The following is a 25,554-nucleotide window of genomic DNA, read 5'->3' on the forward strand; positions in this document are numbered from 1 at the left end:
AGAAATGGCAGGACACTGATTAACCTTGAAGTGCAGATACCCCATGAATATCAGGGTACAATTCTACCCCCCAAAATATATTACTCATGGTCTGTCTGTGAAGCGAAGTTAGCTGGAGTGCCTGTATTTTCCCTTACTGAGTCTGACAATTCCATCCCACAGTAACAATGTCTGGAATCCCTAAGAGTAGGTGGCACAGAGGTACTTGTCTGCATATGAGGGGCATCCCTGAGCAGGTATGAACACAGGGCCAGCCTTTGTGTGTAGCCGGGCATGGTCTCTTTGTCTTCCCTTTGGTGGATCATGTTCCTGAGCTTTCTCCATTTCTCTGTCGCTGGAGGAACGTTTTAAACAAAGTCACCCACACCCTGACACTCCTCGGCAATTTTAAGATCCTCTCCCAACACTGTGGAGTAAAATGGATACTGGAATTTATTTTGACAGCTGTTGAAAAGCGAGGCTGTTTTTACAGGAGGTTAAAGAGGTTATTTGTAACACTCACTATTCAAGAAACCTTTTGAAAAGGTGCGCCCCTGCTCAGGCAAATATTTTGTAGAATTTAAATGGCTTTGGCTTTCACAGTTACATTACACATTACGTCAAATGCAAAGGCTCCTAGGATCTCACAGCTAGTGAAGCTTTTGAATGATTTCCACCACCCATGGAGCAATAGTATATTATGATGTTCTCAACAACCAGTGCCTTCTAGAATACAAGTGTACGGTCTTTAAAAATAGCCAGCCCGTTATCAGCTGTCCCACCGATAACCTCCCCTTTAAAAGTGCCCTTTGAGCAATTTCATTAGGAATGAATATTTATAGCATTTTGTTGTCGCCGCTAAAAGAGGGCTGGTTCTAGACATGCAACAGGTGGCTCCAGTTGGCCTGCTTTCGCTGCAATGCGATTCAGATGAAATGCGCCTCACTTTACCGTCGGACTGTGATTGTGTGTTAGACTGACATGCTTTCTGGCAACTGTGTCCCAGTATTGAGTTCTGGGTCCACGATGAGGCATCGTTAGTGTGTGGTGGGGGAGAAAACGTTTCTGACCAAGCAAAGCAGCTGAGGGGAAAACACCAGGATCCTCAGGCCCTGCCAAAGGGGCCGACTCTCTTCTGAGCTGTAGGTTTAGGACAACTGTTCTGACATTTTCTTTGACCTCAGGCCTGAGGCCTTGAAGCAGGCACTGTCAAGTTAACTGTCTCTAGAGCACTTTAGACATAGGAGGCACTCAGAGCGGATCTTGTTTGATAGAATGAACTGGATAACCACGTTAGGGTTATTATTTAACTTCGGATATAATTTAATGACTTGAAAGGAAAGACCTTTCCATTACTGCCCTGTGCCCAATTGCTTGGCCTCACAATTGCCATGTTTTCTGATTAAAGTAAGCATTCTTCTCTAAGTTTACATGAGATAAGATTATAGCATAAAGAACTTGAAGTGTGAAAGAAATCAAGTGGGTTTTGGCATGTGAGCTATTTCTTTTTTTTCTCAAGATTAAAAAAATGAGATTATAATTACACATCTCTCTTGCCTTTTCTCCCTCTAAACATTCAAATATGCCCCTCCTCATTCTCCTTCAAATTCAGGGCCTCTTTCTTCTGTTAACTGTTCTTTTAAACTTTTTTTTTGTTGATGCATTGGTGTTTTTGTCTGTATCTCTGTGTGAGGGTGTTGGATTCCCTGGATCTGGAGTTACAGACAGTTGTGGGCTGCCACGTGGGTGCTGGGAATTAAATCCTGATCATCTGGAAGAGCTCTTAACTACTCTTAACTACTGGGCCATTTCTCCAGTCCCTGCTTCATTAGTTATTATGTATATATATATACACCTGAGCTATTCCTGAGAAGGCACTGTTATTAACTAACACTGTGTCCTACGCACACACACACACATACACACACACACATACCACACAGAGAGAAACACACAGACAAAAATCTATCAATGTGTGCAGATATCAGGTCCTAAAAAAAAGGACCTAGAAAGACTGTTTTTTTCTTTTTTCTTTTAGAAGCACTCTTATTTTACATATCAATCCCCCAATTCCCTAGTCTTCCCATTCTCCCCACCGACCCCCCCAACCCACCCTCACCCACTCCCCAAGGGTAGTGAGGCCCTCCACACAGTTGCAGTCTGTGGTCATTCTCCAGTTTCTTTTTCCGTTACAGCATTTGCTAACTTATTAGTTCTTTGTCCTAGGTATCTTTTATTTCATTAAGGATATGTAAGATATGTGTGTGTGTATGTATGTACGTAAGCAAGCAAGCATGTATGGTGTCTGGAAATTTAAAAGCTGTGTGCTCTGTTGGCAGGAAATGTTTAGGAGCAAGTGGTGCTTCAATTAAAAGTTTGTTTTCAGCTGGGCATAAGTAACACACACCTGTAACCCATGTACATGGGAAACTGAGGCAGGAGGATCACCATGAGTTTGAGGCCAGCCTAGAGTACATAGAAAGAATCAGAAACCCAAAGCAAGCCAAACAAACCCAAACAGAATAAACAAAGCCAGCATAAACCAGGCAAACCAAACCAAAGTCTATGTTTCCCCCATGTCCTGTGGTTGGTTTTCTGATCATAGGAAGAGGTAATAGTTGAATTTTAGATTAAACCTCTCACAAGAGTTTTTAAATTGCTGAATTTACAATCTTAGTGTGTTAAGAATTATAAAATCTCTGGATTTACATATGTGTTTGAAGACTATATAAAAGAATTCAAATGAGTGGGTTTTTGTTTGTTTTTGTTGTTGTTGTTTGGCTTCTAAGACAGGGTTTCTCTATGAAACAACTATGTCTGTGCTGGAACTCACTATGTAGACCCCACTGGGCTTGAACTCACAGAGATCCGCCTGCCTCTGTTTCCCGAGTGCTGGGATTAAAGGCGCGCACCATCACCACCAGGCATTCAAATGAGTGTTTTTATCTGAGTTATGATTTTATAGTTTGGTCCATTTAGTTGCAATTGAAGACACATTAATGATAAGACAAGGGTTAAAATGGATCAATGACTCCATATTTGTGTGATGTACATGAGCGGCATACTTGAACATATTTTCTGCATCTAAGTCATGTTATCAGTGTATGTATCAAGATTTCACTAGTATGCGGAATTACTTAAGAAGTCAAGTGATGTCAGCATCAGCCAGTGATTCTCTACGGGAAGGATAAAGATGGCGGTGTTCATTCCTTTCCCCACTCATTGCGTTTGTTTATTCACATCTCCACTTACCCCCCTTGTCTTGTGCACATTTAGAGCTCTAGTGTCTGCAAGAAAGACGAATGTCATGCTAGAAGTGATCCCCTAGACATAGGACATAGCCGCCTCCATAACTGGAAAGCAAAGCCCACGGCTCTGATTTGTCCTGCGTGATTTGTGAAACATGATATCAACCTGATGCTTCATCCGAGGCAGACGCTCCCTCTGACTGACCGTCTTTGATGCTGGTTTGGTTCACTTCTGTGAGTCCCTCCAGCTTCTGCCTTTATATCTCCTACAGCCACCGCTACGGTCTCTCTAAACCCCCTTTTGGAGTTTGGTCTAATTTATACCGATGTCAAAGTGTTGCTCATCCTGAATTACTGAATTCTCAGTGTTCTTTTCCATGTGACCTATGGAATCACTCACACGTCTGTTATCGGAGCATCCATCTAGAATGAAAGGCCCACGCTAAGAGGGTGCTGGGGCCTGAGTCCTCTTCTTTCCCCAGACTTAGAAGTAGTGTGTGGAACGAATGAATGTACTGAATGTGTGCCTGCTTGTGGTGTGGTTAACGGCCTGTGTCAAGGGACAGAAAACCCTGAAGTGCATCTGTCTCAGATGTGCTGAGGCAGATTGGTCTAACTCTCCTCCCTTTTCTGTCTCTTCTCTCCCTCCAAGCTGGTCATGCACCTGGTGCCAAGTCCTTCAAAGAAGTGACCTTATGTTATTTTCACGACTGTCCCATGAGTGACATGAAAACCCAAATGTGGGCAACTTATGAGCCATGTGTCCAGCCCAGCAGGTAGCAAAGGCAGCCTCGGGCTCTGAAAGACAGGCAGATGTCAGCAGTGTGCAGGCTGCTTCCAGGGCAGGTTTCCTCGGCTGCTTTAATAACCACAGGACCCTGAGTCTCCATCTCCCGAGAGCCGCATCACAGAGGACTCAACGGTTAGACTTCATCTCAGGCCTCGTGTTTCTCAGTTGCTGCAGTATCTTCATTCAGTGCCCCTCAAACGTGGTACCCAGAGAGGATGCATGCGGAGCCGTCTGAGCATCGCGATGACTGGTTTTCAGCACATAGTGATGGAGATTCCCAATACTCTGAAATGTGTGAGACTGTCATGCAAAAGAGAAATTCTGCCAGAAAGCCAGTGGTGCTGATTCAGTAGCTTGTAGTAAGGCTGTTCCTAGTGTTTAGGGGGACCACACAGATTTGTGGTGGGGTTCTTTGGTTTTTACAATGTTAAGGGACAAGTTATTGGCATTTGGCGGGTGGGGCCAAGGATGTGAGGTGCCCTGTGAAGCTCAAGGCTGTTGCTCCCGAGTCCTGTTCCAGTTTTGAATGTCTAACAGGTGACTACTGTGTACTGGGAGAGCTATGAGAAATCATCAGTGTGTATAAGAGCATATTTTTACACAAAAGTAGTTTTTGCGCAACTAAAATGAAGGCAAGATTGCATTTTGTCTTGCTTGGGACTTTTCTGGCTCATGTTGCCATCCCTGTTTGTGACGCTGAAGTTGATACACCAGTCTGCATATTCTGTGATCTCAGTGATGTAGCCTAGGACCACGGATCCGGCCACTGCATTGGATGTCTTCAAAGTCCTGCCTGAATATTTACTAATGTCTCTTATGGTCTTATGAATGCTTTCCCTTTTGTTTCCCCCGACATTGGCTACAATTATGTGCTGACATTTGACCTCTGATTTTCATTTCAGTGTAGTCAAGGGGGCAGGTCACATGGGTGACTGACATCTTCCCCTCACCTAGATTTACAGTCAGGTATTATGGGATGCTCTTCTTTATGGATCCTGCCTTACCAAGGTGGCTTTCTCTCTGTGTCTCATTTTCTTCCCTCTCCATGCGTGCCTTAAACTTAAGGTCCTTCCTCTCCTGGGCTTCTCCATCTTCTTCTCTGAGTCCCACCCATCCATCAAAGCCAGTTCCCCCGACAGCCTGGTGACATTCTCTCTGGGTCTGTTCCAGCGCTGGGACTTACTGTTTCTTCAGAGCCACCCAGCATCTGTAGGAAGTCCTCCTCTGTATCCATCTGTAGCCTGGTAGCATTTGATACCTCCCTGCAGTGAAGTGGTCTCCTCAGAGAGCTTGTAAGCTGGTCTCTGGTGGGCAGTTCACATCATCAGTCTTATGCCTTGTGGGGTCTACAAACTCTAGACAGGACAAGTTCACAACTATGGTTTGGGAGCTCCTGCCTTGCTCCCAGGACGTATCTTTTCCCACCTTTCAATCTGCTAGCTGCTAAAATGACCATTTTCACCTTTAAGATCATTTTTTTTTGTTTTTTTTCTAGACAGGTTTTGTCTGTATTGTTTTGGAGGCTGTCCTGGAACTCACTCTGTAGACCAGGCTGGCCTCAAACTCACAGAGATCTGCCTGCCTCTGCCTCCCGAGTGCTGGGATTAAAGGCGTGCGCCACCAACACCCGGCCTTTAAGATCATTTTTAAGAATATCAAAGTAGAAAAAGAAGACTGTTCTCACTGATCCTACCTCCCAGAGCCATTCATGCCTAACACGCAATGGCATGCACTTCTTCTCACTGTCTCCTCTGTGCTCACATTTGATCAAAACAAAATCACATGCTTGTAGAGTTTGTGTTTTGCTTTTTGTCTTACACATTTCACTTAATGCTCTATTGTGAGCATCTTTCTAGATCCCTGGTGTTAGGAACGAGTATTTATAAAACGTGCAAAAAAATACAGTGCTGTCATAACCCGCTAAATACTACCACTGAATTTCAGCACAGTCAGTGTAAGGGATGTGGCCATGGTCCAGTGCTCAGACGGCACCTGACTTCCTCAGTCAGGCATCTGTGGTTGATAATTTGGATGGTTTCTAGTTTTCTCTAATTATAAATGTGAATAAGTCTTTCTGGTCATAGTTACTATACTTGTTTCTTAGAAACGTAATTAATTTCTCTATAATTAAATGATTCTTGATTATCATTAATCTCACATTTTGTAGGGTCTTTTCTGTATTTTATGTCTAAGACTGCTTTCAGTTTTCTTTTCCCTATTGGTCAGAGTTTCTTGTATAAGTCAGAGTGCATCTTTGCTGGGTTGTGATAATGAGTTTTCATTTTCTATGTTTTTTAAAAAACGATTGAAAAAATTTGGGGTGCACTGGTGTTTCTCCTGAATGTATGTCTGTATAAGTATGTTGGATCTTGGAGTTACGACAGTTGTGAGCTGCCATATGGGTGCTGGGAATTGAACCTAGGTCCATCTGGAATAGAATTGGTGCTCTTAACCGCTGTGCCATCTCTCCAGTCCCCTTTCTATACCTTTTTTTAAAGAGAAGATTAACACCAGAGATTGGTGGTGTAAAAAGGTGGCTTTTATCTCTTTTTCCATAGCTAATGGGAGCATGAGAAAGAGTGAGGAGTGATCTGAGGAGGAACGGCATCTCATAGACTGTAACCTTTGCCCTGTGAAAATTACAAACATTCAGTTTTGATTGAAAAATGGTTTTCATTTAAAGACTGGAAGAGTGTCATCTAAGCTAAAGGCATTTGAAAGCAATATGCATAGTAGTTCTCCTGGGGCTGGTTTGCACCCTTATTTTAACAAGGATGCTTAGGATTTAGAGCACTTGGCATCTGAGTGGAGAAGTCCTGTGTGCAACTTCTCTTTGGAAGGGGTCCCTTCTCCAGGGAGATGGTGTCCTTTGATCTGGTCTGCTGTGAGTCACAGGAGGATGAACCGTGGGGTGGAGGCAGAGCCTGGTGGGTTCACGAGTTCCTTGTGGGAAGGCGGGAAGGATGACCACTGCACACATTCTGGTGGGATTTCTCCAGCAGTATCTGAGGACTGCCTACCCCTAGGGAGATGACTCATATGCCCACTTACCTACTCTAAGAAAATGTCTGTGTTTCTTCTATTACCCAAATAACATAAGACTGCTATTTTAAAAAAGTGGATTTCCAGGAATGTGTGAGAGAGACATGGAACACAGAAAATGAGTCTCCCCTGAGTGAAGTGTTCCCTACCAGATAAGCCCTGTTCACAGTTCTGGGTAGATGCATCTTGACTGTCAGTATCCTATAGTAGCATATTATTTGCATAAGGCAAGAAACAAAAAAGTTACCTTCTTAACTCGATAGTGTTAATTAGATAACCAGTGAGTGTTCGGACTTCTGAAGTAGAAGAATGAAGATGGCTCTCCTGATTACTGCTAATAACAGGATAGGACTCATCAGGTGTGGAAAACTGTGACGTAGGAGAGGACTCAAAACCCAGGCTTTTATTTTTATTCACAGGTGAAGCTGTACCGGTGAATCAGAGTCAATTTGTGGTTGGACTTTTCCTTTGCGGACATATTAAGATAGGCACTAGGACAAGATGACTAACTCAAGAATGAGTCTAAGATGTTAAACTAGTTTTGTTGTACAAACGTAACAGTAACTCTGAGCTTACTTTTTGCATTGGAATTTAAGTAACAGGCGTATGCATGTTGGACGCATGGCTCATTTAATCATTTCTTTAACACAATATGTAACATCTTCCATGCCCCCAGCTTGAAAGCAGAACTGTAAAGACAAGTGGACTTCAGTCTCAAGAAGCCCAGCTTAGATGAGACAATGTTCATTAGAAATGACCTTTGTGTTAGGTTTTGAAAGTGACAGGCATCTTGTCACACACAAGAGAGTCTTGTCATACTCCAGATAGATGGAGAACAAAATCAAGTCACACAATTTTGTAGTTCTGTGACTGAGTGTAGCTTATGGCACAAAATAAATATTTGTCAAACAAATGAAGAAAGGAAGTAGAATTTCCCATGCAAAACATTAGCTGTTGGGCTAAAGAGATGGCTCAGCAGTTAAGAACACGTGTAGCTCATGGAGAGGACCTGGGTTTGGTTTCCAGTATCCACATGGTGGCTCATAACCATCTGTAACTCCAGCTCTAGGGAATCCAATGAATTTACTAAAGTTGATTAAAATTTTCGCCTCCTTAATTATAATGCAAAGAACTAAGGGATGGTCATAAGAGGATCCGAGGGTCTCTTTCTGGTTTTAGTCTCTCTGGTTTTTTAAGACAGGGTTTCTCTGTGTAGCTCTGGCTATCCTGCAACTACAAGATTCTCCTGTCTCTGTCTCCGAGTACTAGAATTAAAGGCATGAACCAGTATGGCCTGTCTACAGTGTCCCTCAAAACAGATTTGTAATGTATGATTTTTGGTACTTAAGTACTTGGATTCAACTGAATGCCAAATGTATTTAGTGAAGTTAAGTTGAAGAAAGAGCACAACCTGATAATTTTTGAGTGGCATAGCTCATTCAAAACTGTATGAAAGTATCAACCTCTATGTGGGCATTTTAGGAAAATAAAGGTCCCTTTCCCACGGCCACACTTGACTCCCACGTTGAATTCTCAGTAGGAGGACACTGTTTCTAGTCTTTCATGTTAACTGCTCCAGGGAGGGGTTCCTAGTTTTAGGTCAGACTGAAGTGAATGCCGTCATTAGCCACAAGAAGACATTTTTTTTTTTTTTTGGTTTTACGAGACAGGGTTTCTCTGTATTGTTTTGGAGGCTGTCGGTCCAGCCTGGCCTCGAACTCATGGAGATCCGTCTGCCTCTGCCTCCTGAGTGCTGGGATTAAAGGTGTGCGCCACCGCCGCCTGGCACAAGAAGATATTTTAAATGGTCCACACAACGTTTTCTCCAAAAGGAAAACAACCAAGCAAGCAAAAATCAAACCAAGTATCCAAACTACCTACTTATGTTGACTTTGGGGTGGTTCACATTGAAATCGACTTTCATGCCTCCCTTGAGAAGTAGATTTGTCATGGTTGTTCCCACATGGGACAATTTTCTATGCTTAGTGGGAGCTGGCCCGTACAGAGCTGGGCACACCTCCCTTTACCATGGATCCACTATTGCCCTTAGGAGTCTTGAGTCCACTTTCCTTCTATCATTCAAGTCTGTGGTCTCTGACCTCAGTGGAGCAGTTCAGAGAAGGAGGGAGAGATTTGGACACAGTCTGGTTCTAGAGTCCTGGCCTAACATGGCTATGCTGTATTGTTCACCAAGGCTAGTTCTAGAATTCCGTAGCCACCTCAGTCTTTATCTTCCACAAATGCTGCATGGACACACACAAGGAAGCGCCTGTGTTTATATCCTACTTTTGTTTTATGGTGAAAAGGTGCATATTTGAAATTAGCCAGCTGGACGCAGGTTAGGTGATCCCAACTTTGTTGGCAACATCCAGAGCCAACCAAGCGTACACCTTCTTCTCTCCGTCAGGCCTTATGAGGGTGTTGACTTTGGCCGTCACAGAGCTTCTTCACAGCCTGTTTGATCTGGTGCTTGTTGGCTTTGACATCCACAATGAACACAAGCGTGTTGTTGTCTTCTATCTTCTTCATGACTGACTCAGTGGTCAAGGGGAATTTGATGATGGCAGAGTGGCCAAGCTTGTTTCTCCTGGGTGCGCTCTTTGGAGGGTACTTTAGCTGCCTCCCGAGCGGCCAAGTCTTGGGCCACCAGAAGGTGGGTGATGTGTGGATCTTCTTTGTGTGGCTGTGGATGCCTTTCAGCACTGCCTTCTTGGCTTTCAAAGCCTTCGCTTTGGCCTCGGCTTTGGGAGGGGCAGGGGCTTCTTTGCTTTCGGCACCATCTTGGCAAAAGAGGATATCCTACTTTTCAGCTTGCTTTATATGAATGAAAAAGTAAGCATGCACATTTTTGTAAGTATGAGACGATCAATCTTGTGGAGACACAGTGAATACCAGAGATTATGGTAGAGATGTTGGTCTTGTTTGTTCATCATTCTAAAATATGACAACATGACTGTTTTTATATCACTTAAGCACGTTATACTTTATTTACTGTTATTATTATTATGGTTTTTCGAGACAGAGTGTAGCTTTGGAACCTGTAGACCAGGCTGGCCTTGAACTCACATAGAGCCACCTGCCTCTGCTCCCGAGTGCTGAGATTAAAGGCGTGTGCCACCAATGCCTGGCTATTGTTATTATTATTATAATTAGCAGTGTGTGTGTGTGTGTGTGTGTGTATGGTGTGTGTGTGTATGGTGTGTGTGTGTGTGTATGGTGTGTGTGTGTGTATGGTGTGTGTGTGTGTATGGTGTGTGTGTGTGTATGGTGTGTGTGTGTGTATGGTGTGTGTGTGTATGGTGTGTGTGTGTATGGTGTGTGTGTGTATGGTGTGTGTGTATGGTGTGTGTGTGTGTGTATGGTGTGTGTGTGTGTATGGTGTGTGTGTGTATGGTGTGTGTGTGTATGGTGTGTGTGTGTGTGTATGGTGTGTGTGTGTATGGTGTGTGTGTGTGTGGTGTGTGTGTGTGTATGGTGTGTGTGTATGGTGTGTGTGTGTGTGTATGGTGTGTGTGTGTGTATGGTGTGTGTGTGTGTATGGTGTGTGTATGTATGGTGTGTGTGTGTGTATGGTGTGTGTGTGTGTATGGTGTGTGTGTGTGTATGGTGTGTGTGTGTGTATGGTGTGTGTGTGTATGGTGTGTGTGTGCGTGCGTGTGTATCTGCCTATGTATGCATGTGATGGTCAAAAGACAACTCTGTGCATTCTGCTCTCCTTCCACCTTTATGCAAATATGGGACATTGAACCCCGGTCATCAGGCCTGCGTGACAAGGGTTTTTACCTCACGAGTCATCTTGTCAGCCCTTTATACTCATTTTAGGAAACACCCGTCTGACTCTTTAGGGAACACAGATTTGCTGTGTCAAAAGTTATTCTTCCTCTTTTTCACCGCCCTTAAAAAATATTTATTTTCCTGATTTTGAAGGAAACAGTCTCATGGCAAAAGCAAAACAGAATGGCAAGATGAAGCAAAACAAGAGGAACATAAAGATAAGATGTGCGAGGAGACGATCTGTAATTTGTGAGTGCAAACAACACCATCAGGAACTTCCTGTTGCTTACATTTGTGTGAAACTGTCTCTACTTCTTTTAGTACAGATTCAAAACATTAAAAACATGGGGGAAGCACACGTTTACATTTTTAATAGACACCTCAAATAACACCCTTGCTTTTAAGACATTGAGTTCCTTGGTCAAATTGCCATTCATGTATGCAGTGACAGCCACCATTTGATGACGTGGTGTTCACGTCATCTGTAACATCCCACCACAAACTCTGCAGCTTGATGTGCTGGCCCTCAGTGTCAGGGATGGTGGCCAACACCTCCAATCCCAGCACTCGGGAGGCAGAGGCAGAGTGCATGGGCAGCCTGGTTTACAGAGTGGATTCCAGGATGGCCAGGGCTGTTTACACAGAGAAACCCTGTCTTGAAGAAAATGACGAAAACAAAACAAATTCATCATCATCATCATCATCCTCACTGCCATCTTAGCACCTTAGATTTCTGGTTTTTGCTCTTTTTTCCCTATACATGTAACAGTGGAGGCCCACTATTTCTTCTCCCACATTTCTTTGAACTATAAAATAAAAGAAAAAGTGCTGGGCTGGGCTGGGTGTGTAACTCGGTTAGCGGCGTGCTTGTCTAGCATGCGTTGAAGCCCCGGGTTCAAGTCCCAGCACTGCATACACACGGTGGTCTCAGCTCTCAGGAGGTAGAGGAAGAAGGATTGACAGACCAGGGTCACTGCTGGCTAATTAGTGAGCTCTCAGATAGTCTCAGTGCAGTGAGTCCCCGTCACAAAAGCGTGGTGCTGCTTGCATTTCTTTAAGAGGAACTGTTTCTCATGCATGTCGGCCATGAGGACTGGAGGCTGGAAGCACCAAGCTCCAGCCTGGGCCCTGCTGCCGCTTTGCCCCTCAGTCTTCTCCCTAGTTAGTGGGGGAATACTGTAACTGACTTGTTCAGAATCAGATGAGATTATATCGCAGAGGGATGTGGAAATCCCATTAGAAGCTGCGGAGTGACAGAGGAGTGTGCAGAGGGTGTCACTCTTCACATTCCGGGCACTCGCTGGCATAGTCAGTAACTTCAAGCCCCATGCCTCTCTCCTCCTGAGATTAAAAACTTGGGGAGACCATGAACTTGTCATCCTGGATCCTGGGGAGAGGAGTCATGAGTTACTGTACATCCTGGGTATTATTACTCTGGCTTTTAAATTCTACTCCACACTTTATACCACATCATTTCCAACTCCCAGACCAGAGCAAGGAACTACAACTCCCGGGCTGATTAGAATTTTGCTTTTAGAATCCAGGAAGCAAGGCTGTGTCCTGGTTTTTCTTTTCTTTTTTAAATTACAACAAAACACCTGTTTTCTGGTTTAGGAAAAGCTAGACACCTTATTTCTGTAGAGCAAAGGGAAGCATGGCCTCTCCTCTTGAGTACGTCTTGGCATAAACCCAGGCAACCTGGTGACACAGTTTCTTAGGCAATATTTCAGCTTTGGATTGGGAGTAGAACTCAGTTTGGAGAGTGTTTGCTTGACATGCCCAGAGCCCAGAGTTTGAGCCTCAGCATCACATAATCCAGGTGAGTGGGACTGGCCAGTTATCCCTATAATCAGTGGGGTAGGGGGACCAGGGGTTCAAGGTCATTTTCAGCAGCATAGGGAGTTCAAGTTCAAGGTCAGCCTGGACTACATGATACACTATCTCAAAAAAAAAAGAAAGGGGGGAAGTGAAGGAGAGAGAGAGAGAGAGAGAGAGAGAGAGAGAGAGAGAGAGAGAGAGAGAGAGAGAGAGAGAGAGAGAGAGAGAGAGAGAGATTGCACCACACCGACAATTAGTCCCCCTGGAAAGTTATTTCCTAAGACTCTGTTGTTTCTGATTATTTTTCTTCCATTTTATTTTTTATTGGTTTTTTTGTGCCTGAAAGATGTTTGCTAAGTTCAACTGCTGGGTGTACTGTATGAGGTCCACCTCAGAATATCATTTCTCTCAGATTTTGTTCTACTAGAACTGCACCGCAGAATCTCCAAGACTGAGCCAGCCACCAGATAACCTTTGCCCTCAATTTTCTAGACTAAAATGGTTTTCCTCTGGTGTCGGAAACATTGCCTTGGTATCTGACACATAACGGTTTGGAATAACAGGCATGTTAATAAAAGCAATAAAAAGTTGCATGTGCCTCGCCTGTGGCAGCCGAGGGCAGGAGTCCCTTCCCAAGCGTGTGGGCCAGCAGCTGAGCCAGGCTGTGCTTGACACTGGCCAGCAGTGGGTGTCCACTGTTCAGCGAGCCCAGCTGCTCCGGCCTCTCCGTCCTTCTGGCATGGGAAGAAGGCCCACATAAGACGTGCTAACTGGTTGGGGAGCGTTGGAGACGTAAAACCTTCCTGAGTGCATTTCAGAAGCTCGACTTGGATCCTACCAAGGAGTGCACGGACTACTCAGTTCTGCTGAAACTGTCCTTCCTGGTTCCTTAGTGTTTGGTGGGGAGACTGTCCCGGGAGTCGCTCCTCTTTGATGTCAGCTGTGAGAAACGCTGGTCTCTGCTGAGGAGTCCACGCGCTTCCTGATGAAACCAAGATTCCGTTCGCTATTGCGTTTCCTCCAGCTTGGGTTTCCTAAAGCCTCGGCCAGAATTAGTCTTTGTTACAATAGCACTCTTGTGTGCTTCCTGGTGGTTATCCCTTCCTTCTTCCATGTGGATTATCTCGTCTTTTCTTTATTTCAGCTATCCTGGGCATGTGTTTATTTTAAGACACCTTAAATCCGTTGTGGAAGTAGGTAGAGTCCAGAGTCTAAAATGGCACCACTCATATTATCATCGTGGTCACATGGATTTGGCTTTGGTGTTCGTCTCCTGCTTCTGTCTGAAGTTCTTTGTCCCTTTGATTCATTCATGCTTGGATGCAGAGGAAATCGAGACTTGATCAGAACAGGAAGAAGGTGGGCCACAGGGAACACTGGCAGGGCCTGTGAGCCACACGGGACACTGGCAAGACCTTAAAAGCATTTAGCTTTCAGTGCTCACTTCACAGACGTTTTCAGTTGTGTGTAAATCAGCAGGTTATCCCTGTACCCACCTGGGAACCGTGTGAGGGCTGGAGTAGTCATGAACTATGTCGAGGCTGAAAGAGAGGGCTTCACGGCCGCGAGCGCCCCTAGAGCTTTCAGTGTTAGGCTTTGCCATTGATGTTCCCGTCTGGGTAAAAGCAGGAGAGGCGGGTGTTCAGGTAGAAATCAAGGATATCAACTTGGAGTGAAGATCCCGACTCCCTTGCTAAGCTGCTGTAAGTACCGGGCGATAGAGCTGCATTCATCTGGCTAACATGCCTTCAAGCCTTCAGAATAAGACGAGGGCCCTAGGCCACTGGAGAAAGAGGAAAATTCCACAGACAGCCGGTAATCATGGTGGAGGGAACGCTGAGAAAAATAATATAAAAAACGGGGCAGGAAAAGAAAAGAAGCCACGTAAACAGTAGCTTCCCTTCCCTCTCAGCAACATGGCCTCCTTGGCTGCAGGCTTTTGACCAGGTTTATAGTCCCTCCTGTCGAGCGGGCCCAAATCCGATCAGAAATCAGGAGACATGCTGCTTATTTTAAATCTAGAATAATGTGCTTGTTTCCAGAGGACCATCTGAAATACAAGACAAAGTAACAGGACCAAACCGGAACAGCTCAGCAGTGTTTTTCAGAAATGAATGTACCTTAGTGTCTTTTCTAGTCCTGGGTCTTGTTGAATGGGCCAGAGACCAGCAGACACCAGCTGAAGGGGTGGAGGATTTCCTGCAGGATGCCAGTGTTCCCGTGGGACTGACAGGAGATTCCCACAGACTGAATCCTCCCCAGTCCCAGGAGCACTGAAATCTGGAAACTTTGGAGACATAACCCTTCTTATTTCCTCTTGGGCTATTTATCATGTCTGAGGGACTAAACGTCTGGGTCTTTGAAGGACAGCCTGGGAGCCAGCAGTGTAGATGTAGCTGGGATCTTGCTGTAAAGACAGCGGGTCTGTTTTCCTACTGGAGTCTGAGGATCACCAGTGTGGGTCTCAGGCTGCCTTACTCCTGGGTGAAGAGGGCTGGCCAGGGCCATGAACCAGCATGGCCACAGTTGGAGCTGGAGGAAGAGGAAGAGGCCATCACAGGCACGTCTTACGTAGTACCTGAGACTGTTGGATTTCCCTTTAGTATACAGCATCTCTATCTTGGACCATATTTAATAGCAAAATGAATTGTATTACCACTACTCTTTTAAAATACCTCCTTACATTTAAGTCTTACTTTTCATTAGCTCAAATATAATGAAACTTGGAAACAGGATAGAATATGTATAGTGCAGGCATTTTCATGAGTATAGATTTTTAACTCTGACCTAAATGAGCTTGCTGGTGATTTAGTAACAGCTCCCGTATGCTTAGAGCTGGCAGAAGCTGACCAAGGTTGGCATCCCAAATCAGGCTGCATCTGAAGTCCAGTATATATAGCTTTGGCTTCCACTATGCCCATTACCCATGAAACTGATTTTAAAAAATGTTTAAATAGGCATTTGTTCCATAGTCATGGAACCATGGAACAAAGTGAGTGCTGTTTGCAGTACAGCCCTCTGAGTGAGTAGTGGGACCATTGGGGACTAGCATATGTGGAGAGTTCATTCCTGGGACTTAGGGTTCATCTGTATTTTCTATAGCCAGGAAGGCTAGAGAAAAGAGAAGACTCCCCTCTGCTTCCATTGTTTTGTTCTGATACTTCCTTCCTGCCACACTCCCTTACTGATTGTTGATGGTATAATTAGTGATTTGCCTTTGGAGGATTTTGAGGTGCCGGTCCAGCAAGAACACTAGATTCCTACAATGCCTTTAAACCAGGCCATTTAAACATACGATAACTTGCTCTCAGGATTTACTGTTGAAACATAAATTAAATCTGTGTCTCTACCAAAGAGCCTGAGGTGATGGGGAAGCAGCTCTCGAGCTCCCAAGTCAACAAGGAAAGAGCCAGGGATGGCATCAGGAAGAGGGGCTTAGGGTTGCTCTTTGTATATATAAAACGAACATCTATTGTTTAAAATGAGAACTCACTGCTCTAAACAAGTTCATGAGCTATATGCAAGACAGAATTTTATTAGTGGATCATCACTAGAAGGCATTAGGTTAGATTAGTCTAACTTACAAACTCTTGTAAACATTTATACACCTAAAATTAAGAGAAAAAGACTCTTTTTCTTAAATTTATGTTCTGTGTAACATTTAAGTAGTTTCTGCTGGATTTGTAATCCTTATAAAATTATGAGACCTATCACACAAGAACATGTAACAGCTTTGTGCTATGGAATGTCAGCAAGATGGATGCTGTGTGTCTACACCAACCCAAGACATCAATGATACTAGTGTCTGAAGCATCTTTGTAGACTCTCATTCTGGGCTGGAGTAACTTGCTGGAGTGTCCCAGCCGTGGTTTAGTTGTGGACACAAAGTGATAGTAGCTGAACCACTTCCATGCCCAAATTCTCAGACTTCTCATTTTTTTTCTCACCCAAGCTTTAGAGCAGTTTGATTTTACCCCTTATCATGTTGGTCTTCAATGCAAACAGACACTGGACTCACAGAACCAGACGTCTTCATCAACTTGCTTTTCTCATTTTCCTCACAACAACGGTTCTGTGAGCACAAGATGTAGAGCCGTGAAGGAAGCTTCTGCTGTGGAGGGGAGCTGGAAACCAGCCCAGCCCTGCAGAAACTGCAAAGCAGGGGACCAAAACCAGGGCGACTGCCTTGAGTCATCACCATTAATTCTGGGAGTGTCTGCGGGGCACTGATGCTTTACTCTCATCTCTGATGTGTGTTATTTGTTACCGCCTGACATTGCGAAGCGTTATCTGAACTTTGAAAGCAGCAGAGTGAGGGATGCTCAGCAGCTATTAGACGGTGGTGTTTTCAAAGTGGCAGGGAAGCCAGGTGTGTTAGCACAGGACTTTAATACCAGTACTCAGGAGGCAAGAGGATCTCTGTGAGTTCTAAGCCAGCCTGGTCTCCATTAGTGAGTTCCAGGACAGGCAGGGCTATGCACACAGGCCTTGTCTCAACACAAAACAGTTAAAGCAAAGAAAAAGAAAAGAGACAAGGGAGCTCATGGTCATCCTGAAGACTGACAGGAGTGACCCACTGGAAACTTACCCTCATTGGGTATGTCTTTACAACTAAAATCCTGGAACTTTACTGGCTGCAATGATGCCCATTGATGGTTTTGGCTATTATGATTAGTGTCGTAGATGCTTGAAATTCCTACTGTATTTTATTAAAATAATGGGCAGGGCAGTGGTGGCACACACCTTTAATCCCAGCACTTGGTAGGCAGAGGCAGGCGGATCTCTGTGAGTGTGAGGTCATTTTGGTCTACAAGAGCAAGTTCCAGAACAGCCTCCAAAGCCACAGAGAAATCCTTTCTTGACCCTCCAAATAATGGTATTGATGTATATGAAATTTTAAAAACCATCTTACAAAATCATCACTTTCCACTGCATACTGTGTGTGCACACAGGAATGCATGTGTGTGTGTGTGTGTGTGTGTGTGTGTGTGTGTGTGTGATTCCATGCATGCATGTGTTGAGGCACACATGTGAAAGACAGAGGACAACTTTTGGGAGTCAGTTCTCTTCTTGGGCCTTGCTCTGAGGCAGGGTCCCTCTTGTTGCTTCTACTGTGTTGCAGACTCTAAGTTAGCTAGACCGGGAGCTTCCAGGTGATTCTCCTGTGGAGTCTCCCACCTCACCGCAGGAGGGCTGGACTACAAATGTGCATACCAAATCTGACTGTTTCAGTGGCTTCCAAGGACTGAACTCACATTGCCAAACTTGTAGGGGACGTGCACCCTCTAAGCCACCGCTCTGTTCCTGCATTCCAGACTTTTGAGGATCCCCAATGCTTATAACATCACTGCTGGGTGTTTAAGAGCAGGTGCCCTCATTCCTCTGATGGCTTTGTTAGAGACAGACTAGAACACAGTTTAAATAAAATAACAATGAGTCGATTTTGACGGGGGCGCGTTAGGTGTCCATTTTCACCTGCCCATTTCCTAAGACTCAGGGAGATGAAGTTATTATTATTATTATTAAATAATTTAAACATCAGCCCTGCCTTTTAGGAAGCACAAAATGTGTTCTTTCTATTCTAAGGAATAAGCAGACAGCTGTGCCTCAGTTCTGGTGGTAGAGGTGGTCTGTGAGGAGGTTGCCCATCCATCGGTTTGCCCGTTTCTGCAATGGTGCCCTGTACCCTGGAGTTCCAGTCTTCAGGGTGCCTGCCGGGCCAATGGGTGGCACAAGCTTGTGCAGCCTGGGTGTTTACAAGCTGTTTGTGCGTGTTGCCGGGTGCTGCTGAGTCTGTGGCATGCGTCCGCTCCCACCATGAGCCGCTGTGGGAGGCAGTTAGAGCTGGGAAGGGAGTTTGCCCTGCGTGTCAGGTCGTGGGGGCGAGGCTGCTGGGCACTTCCCTGAGGCAGGTGGAGTGACCTTGCAGAGATGAAGGGCGCAGGCCCAATGCTTTCCCTGTTGTAGAATCAGCACCGGGCGTGTGGCCTGTCATTCATTTATCATTTCCTAGGAAATTTTCTTTTTCTTTTTTCTTCTTTTTTTTCTTTTTGGTTTTATGAGACAGGGTTTCTCTGTATTGTTTTGGAGGCTGTCGGTCCAGCCTGGCCTCGAACTCAGAGAGATCCGCCTACCTCTGCCTCCCGAGTGCTGGGATTAAAGGCGTGTGCCACCAACGCCCAGCTGGAAATTTTCATCTTAAAAAAAATCCAGAGATTTCATGACTTGGGGAAACTTGAAGTTGACATGCTATATAGTACTCAGCCCGTACAAGGGTTTGCCTCCCCCCCTTTTGGCGTGCGGCTGGAGAGAGCCTGTGGGTTGGTTTTTCTCTTCATAGGAAAACACTGCACAAGAAGGCATTCTGACTTCTTCACACCATCACTGTTGCTAGCGTGGTGTTCAGGATTCCCCAGGAAAAGAGAAGCCCCAAGCTTGCTACAGAGGCTGATTGATAGGGAGGTAGAGGTGGGTTTAGAGAACAGGCAGTCGTTGGCCGGAGGGGAGCCCACAAGGCCCAGGGGAGTTTCTTATCATGAGAGAGGATTAATACCAGAATAATGGAGCCTTGACAGACTGCAGCCCAAGGGAGAGGTGGAGTGCTGAATTCAGAGGGCTGGAAAGTGGTGCCAGGGAAGGCAAGAGGGGACAAAGCAGAGGTCAGAGCATGGCGTACAGAGTGCAGATGACATCACCTGGTGTGGTGGAATAGATGACAATGACTCCATAGGCTCATATGTATGAATACTTAGTCCTATGTTGATGAACTCTTTGGAAAGACTGGGAGGTGTGACCTTGTTGAGGTTGGTGTGTCACTGGGTGAGAGCTTTAAGGTTTCAAAAGCCCATGCCAGGCCCACTCTGTGTGTGTGTGTGTGTGTGTGTGTGTGTGTGTGTGTCTGTCTGTCTGTCTGTCTCTCTCTCTCTCTCTCTCTCTCTCTCTCTCTCTCTCTCTCTCTCTCTCTCTCTCTCCCTCTGCCTGCTGCTTACCTTGTGAATCAGAACGTGAAGCTCTCGGCTATTGGTCCAGCACCTTGCCCATCCTCATCCCTCTGTGGTGATTATAGACCAACCCTCTAAAGCTGTAAGCAAGCCCACAATCAAATATAGAGCGGTGACTAAGACCCCCCAGCTAGACTTTCCTGATGAGCCACTGGAACCAGATGGAGGGGGCTATCTGAAGAAATCCCTCATATATACTCACACTGGGCAGACTCATTCTCACTTGAGAAGAGAGTTGGGCGATGCCTGTGACCAAGAGAATTAAGATGTGTAAGAGAGAGAGAGAAGAGGCAGAAGAAGCTAGCTGTAGCCTGCTGAAAGCCAGCAATGGGGAAAGGATCCCCACTCAGTTACATCTGGAAGACAGACTTGAAGAGAGAAAAGCAGTCTGAATTAAGGCATGGAAGTCCCAGGTTTCAACCAACACAATGAGCTTTGTGGAGCTCCCCTGCAGCTTAGGAGACATGACAGGCGTGCCCTCGCCGCAGCGAGGATCTGAGAAAATGCACTGGGAAGCACTAAGACCACGGACACCCAGGACAAAACTGAGTTCTGCCTTAACCCAAGTCCTCACCTGTCGCAATAAATGTTTGTTTTTGCCACATCCCTCTGGGATTTCAGAGGTTCCTGCTGCATGTATGTTCTAGAGGACACACTCAACAAGGCATTGCCAGGAGAGGGAACCCATAATAGAAAACAGCTGGCTTCTGTGGTTACCCAGGAGACACGAAGCAGCGAAGAGACGCTACCTTTGCTCAGGTACGGGATGCACAGGCTCAGCACCTAGTAGGTGCAGCCATAGGCTCAGCACCTAGTAGGTGCAGCCATAGGCTCAGCACCTAGTAGGTGCAGCCATAGGCTCAGCACCTAGTAGGTGCAGCCATGGTGTCGGTTGTACACATTTCATGCTGTATCTCTCCTACACTAGCTAAGTTAAGGCAGCCAAGCCCAGAGAGCAACTCACCTCCGTGCTTTTAGTGCGAGGAGATGAATGCTGTGTCTTTCTTAGGTGAAAACAAAGCAAAAATCACCGAGTGGAGGCGGGAGGGACAATGAGGGAGGCAAAGAGGGGTCTAACTGTGAGTTCCTAATCCCACACAGCCTGGACAGTCACCACCAAAGAAAGGCCTGAATCTACTGCCTCAGGGTAGTGTTAAAACCATGACTCAGAATGCCTTTGTGAAAGAATTAAAGAAGGCAGAACGCTTACTTTGTCCTTGGTACCTGTGGTTGGTAACACGGTGGCTTCTCACCCGTGTCTATGCACGGCTCTTCAGAGCTGGGAGATGCTGGCGGGAAGGGGGAGTAAATCTACAGAGAGAATAAGCACTCCTAGGCAACTTTAAAGCAGGGAGAACGCCCTGGATTATTGCAGTGGACTTTATATACTCACAGTGTCCTTGTAAGTGGATGGGGGTGTGGAAGAAGGGTTAGTGTCAGGGAGACACTGTGTAAGAAGGATTCAGCCACCTTTGCTGACTTTGAAGATGAAGGAGGAGGCCACAAGCCAAGGAATGTGAGTAGCTTCTAGAATCTGGAAAAGGCAAGGAATTGAGATCCCCCTCAGAGCTTCCAGAAGGAGCCCAGCTCACTGATGCTTTGGTTTTAGTCCAGTTCAGACCTGTGACATCTAGAGCTGTAGGGTGGCAGCTGTAGGGGGTTTGAGGCCTCCTAAATTATGGGAAATGAATACAATTTCAGCGTGGCCATGGAGGGAGACTGCCACTTTTGGTCGCTAGTCAGGACCTGTCTGCACTCGGTGCTTTCAAATGGGGCTGACTTACGGCATCTGGAGAAGGTGTGATGCCCAGGACATGGATGTAAAAGAAACAGCTGTGTGGCTGAGCAGCCCATCATCACTGTCTCGGATGGGTCACACTTCACTTCCTTCTCTGTCCCATGTTTATTCCGAGCAGACCCTTCTTTTTTTTTTTTTTTTTTTTTTTTGGTTTTAAGAGACAGGGTTTCTCTGTATTGTTTTGGAGGCTGTCGGTCCAGCCCAGCCTCGAACTCACAGAGATCCGCCTGCCTCTGCCTCCCGAGTGCTGGGATTAAAGGCGTGTGCCACCACCGCCCCGCCTAAGTCAGTTTCTTAACCATTAAGAAATCCATCTGCAGTTAGCCAGATTGATAACGAAGTTGACAGAATTGCTTAGAATATCTTAGAGAGGCTGAATTCATTTGGAGGGTTCATTAGTCTTTGAAACAGTCGCCCTGTCCTCATGGTTTCCTTTGTGCTGTGAGGCATGCATTTGCTCTCCAAGAGATGGGAGCCTGTAGTAACCACCACCACCCCTTCTTAAGACAAGGTCTTGCTGTGTGGTCCAGACTGGCCTTGAACTCATTATGTAGCCCAGGCTGGCACTGAACTCACTATGTAGCCGGACTGGCCGTGTATTCGCCACCTTGTGTCTCAGCCTGGTGAATGCTGAGATCACAGAGGCGCTCTCCCAGCCCCCAGCAGGGCTTGATTCCAGTCCTTGGACCTTGTGCTACAGATGTGAAGCGTGAGCATCTCAGGTGGGTAGGCGATGTGTGCTGTGGTTTTGATCCCCAGCCAGCTGGTGGGTTTCTCCGTCTTCTCGTCTCTCTCCAGTCTGGCGTGCATCTAGCTACAGTATGACACCTCTCCCCCAGAGCTAGACCGCTTTCACTCTGTTTTGAATACTTCTTAAACGTTTCCAAAACAAATAAGGGTGTTTGTAGCATTTTCTTTTCCAAATAAACCGAAGGCCCGGTTCTCCAAATGGGAAGGAAGCTGAAATGCTGTCAAGTCAGCATGTCCACTGGAGGTGACGAGAGCCACCTCCAGGCCCCGAGGGAAGGCGCTCAGGCCTGAGCTCACACAGTACCCATTATAGCCCCAGAGAGGCCTCAGGTCTTCCAGAGGATGTCCCAGCCAGCCGGGCCTGGCACCACTGTGGCTGACACCAGCTCACTCTTCTGTCCTTTTCAGCTCTAAGAAGTACTTGTTTTGGGGCATAGTTCTTTGAACTTTGGTTCTGTGCTTATATAGCTAAATAGTTCTCATAGCTCAATGTTCTTTGTGATAACATTAATTTCTGAAGCAGTCTTTCTTTTTTTAATCTGAGTTAAGCTAAGGTAGTCGCTGTTGATAGCCTCATGCTGTAAAAGCCCGTTCTGATTTTGTATATCCCCAGACAGTTCCGTTGCACTCGAAACTTGCAGATAGCCAGTGGTTACACAGCCTGTGTCTGCCATGGCTTTGAAATTGTTCAGCTCTGGTACCTTCTTTGGGGTTGAGTGTAGAAAAGAAAAAGCTATAAAAAATACTCGTGCTAAGATTGGAAAAAAGAAAGTTTGGCTTCTCTCCCCCTCTCTCTCTCTGTCCCTGTCTATCTCTCTGTCTCTGTCTGTCTGTCTCTGTCTCTGTCTCTGTCTCTCTCTCTCTCTCCCTCTCTCTCCTAAATCTGTGGAACTGGAATAAAACAGAAAGCTGTTAGGAGCTGCGATAGCTTCACATCTTTCTAACATCTTACCTAGGAACATGCTCTAAGCCCAGCATGATGATAATTAGAGTTTACAGCATATTTAATTTCTGCATTAGAAACCACACTAATCAGGAGTGCTCAAGGCTATATAGTGCAGAAAAATGGTGCAGAAATTGCTCTTTGAAAGGAAGCCTTGTACTACTGCTGGACATAGGAATCTTAAAGGGAAAAAAACCAAAAAAATCTGAAACCCTCCAAGGCCGATGACTGGAGATGGGTGCTAATCTGAAACCCTCCAAGGCGGATGACTGGAGATGGGTGCTAATTACAAGATTTGCTAGTTACCCATCAGTCCCATCAGAACGATGATGCTCAGACACTCCAGCTGTCCCCCACGGGGGCCTTTGATGCTTCACACAGCCCTTATTCAGGTAAGTAAGCCTCACTTGGGACACCAGTGGCCTTTGGAAGTGGTCAGCCCCAGTCTTAGGAAACTGTGAACCTAAACCTCGGCCTGGGGAAGGCCTTTGGAGTTACTCCCCCTTCAGCTGACCTGGATCCCTCTGTCTCTGACTTGTGAGACTTAGGGATGAACCTGGTGCTGGGGATGATTCAGTGGATAAAACACTTTCCCTGCACAAGCAGAAGCACCAGCATTCGGATCTTCAGCAGCCTCAGGAAAGCCGGGCATCAAGCCTGGGGTGCCAGCACTCTTGATGCAGGCGAAGCCTCCGGGTAAGGCAGTTAGCTAACCCTGATTGGTGAGCTCTGGGTTTAGGTAGACACTCTACCTCAGCACAGGAAGTGGAGACGAATGGAGGGAGATGCATGGCGTGAACCTCTGGCCTCCACCTGTGTGCACGAGTCTCCTCCATCTGAGGATGTATACCCTGTGGTCCTGCCTCTCCCTCTGCAAACCCAGAGCCCCTCATGGCTTAGCCGAGATGAGCTGGGCGAGCAGCAGTGGGGACCACAGGAGTGGAGTTTCATAGGGTTTGAGCCAGCAGCTTAAGAAGCTGCTATTATGTTCAGGGAGGAAAACAAAAAACAACTAATAACTAAAAATACACGTGGAAAACTCACATTTTAGCGAGTCGCCAGGTTCTTATAATTTCGCTTTCCTTCAGCCTGCCCTGAAATGTCCCTTTTCTTTCCTTATCAAGCCACCACTGCGTTTGTTTTCACTAGAAGGTGATGGACTGATTTCCATGTCACCTCATCCTGTTTGAGTCTGCAGGAGCTTTTTCCGGCTTGATACAATTGGGACTGTTATTAATTTTATCTCTTATTTTACAACCTCATCTTTCTCTGCATGTGAATGTGTTCATTTCCCCTAATTCCCACTCTGTCGACTCTAATTGCTGTTTCTCCAATCCGGGGTCATCTTCATTAGTTTAATTACTACAGCAACCTCTTTCCTAAATGCACTAATAGCATGGAGATGACTTATTTTCATGTGCTGTCATGAGATGAGAAGGGGGAGGGGCCCACACAAGAAGACTGAAGAACATTGGTTTTCTTGAGTTACACATTTAAGGGTGGTTCACACCCGGTCTCATACCAAGGGTCCAGACTTAGAGGTGAGGGACTAAGGCTGGCCTAAGGCAGTCAGCAGCAGAAAGAGCCACAGTCTTCATGGGAAGTCAGAGCCAAGGCAAGCAAACACACACTGCCATATTAACAGGAACCCCATGTGGTCAGAGGCTTGCACAAGAGCGAAGTGGCACCCAGAGGGAGTGGGGATCAGGTTCAAACCAGCCAAAGCCGTTGGTGGCTTTACTATAACCTAATGTCCCTGAGCCCTCTCTCTATGTTGGTTATTTTTCTCCTGCTATCTGACAGAAACAACTACAGGGAGGATGTTTTTTTGCTCATGGGTTGTGGGGGTGTAGTTAGCCCATCCCGGCGGGAAAGCCATGGTAGAGTTCATGGCTGTAGAATCCTGCCTCTGGGACTTCTTGTGACATGGTGGATACCGGGAAGCAGAGGGAGGAGTCAGGTCAGAAGCTTCCAGGCTGCAGCTCTCCAGGAATGCAACCTAACCATCCACTTCCTCCAGCCTAAAGGTTCCATGAGCAGTGTCACCAGGTAAAGTGTTGGAAGGCATGAGCCTAGAGGGAACGGGTCACATGCACAGCTCAACTGTAATGAATTTCTGGTATGTGACCTGTCTGGCTGGCTTCTGGCTACTTGTGGACAAGAGAAGTGTCTTTATAGTGTTCCTAAAGGGTCTCACATATTATTTATAAGAGCCACCCTCATGGAGAGGCATAGACTATTGAGGTGCAACCAAATTCCCAGACTGGCTGGTGCCATTCTGAGCCCCTCCTTGTCGTATCCCTTTTCTAGATCCCAGGAGGTCGAGGTGGAAGTGGGCTCATCTTGTATTGCTCCTTAACTTTTACATAATGCCACCTGTCCTCGTTGACTTTGTCAACTTGACATAGCTT

General features: G+C 45.9%; 1 protein-coding gene and 1 pseudogene across 4 annotated transcripts in view; one reads left to right on the top strand and one right to left on the bottom strand.

Moving 5' to 3' along the window:
• The window catches only part of Samd4a (sterile alpha motif domain containing 4A), a 215,120-nt gene that overhangs the window by 18,760 nt on the left and 170,806 nt on the right, over positions 1-25,554 (top strand). The gene's annotated exons all lie outside the window — the stretch shown is intronic.
• LOC101829592 lies at positions 9,399-14,254 on the bottom strand (annotated as a pseudogene).

This window comes from Mesocricetus auratus, unplaced genomic scaffold, assembly GCF_017639785.1.
Source record: "Mesocricetus auratus isolate SY011 unplaced genomic scaffold, BCM_Maur_2.0 Super-Scaffold_100048, whole genome shotgun sequence".
Classification (NCBI taxonomy): Eukaryota; Metazoa; Chordata; class Mammalia; order Rodentia; family Cricetidae; genus Mesocricetus; species Mesocricetus auratus.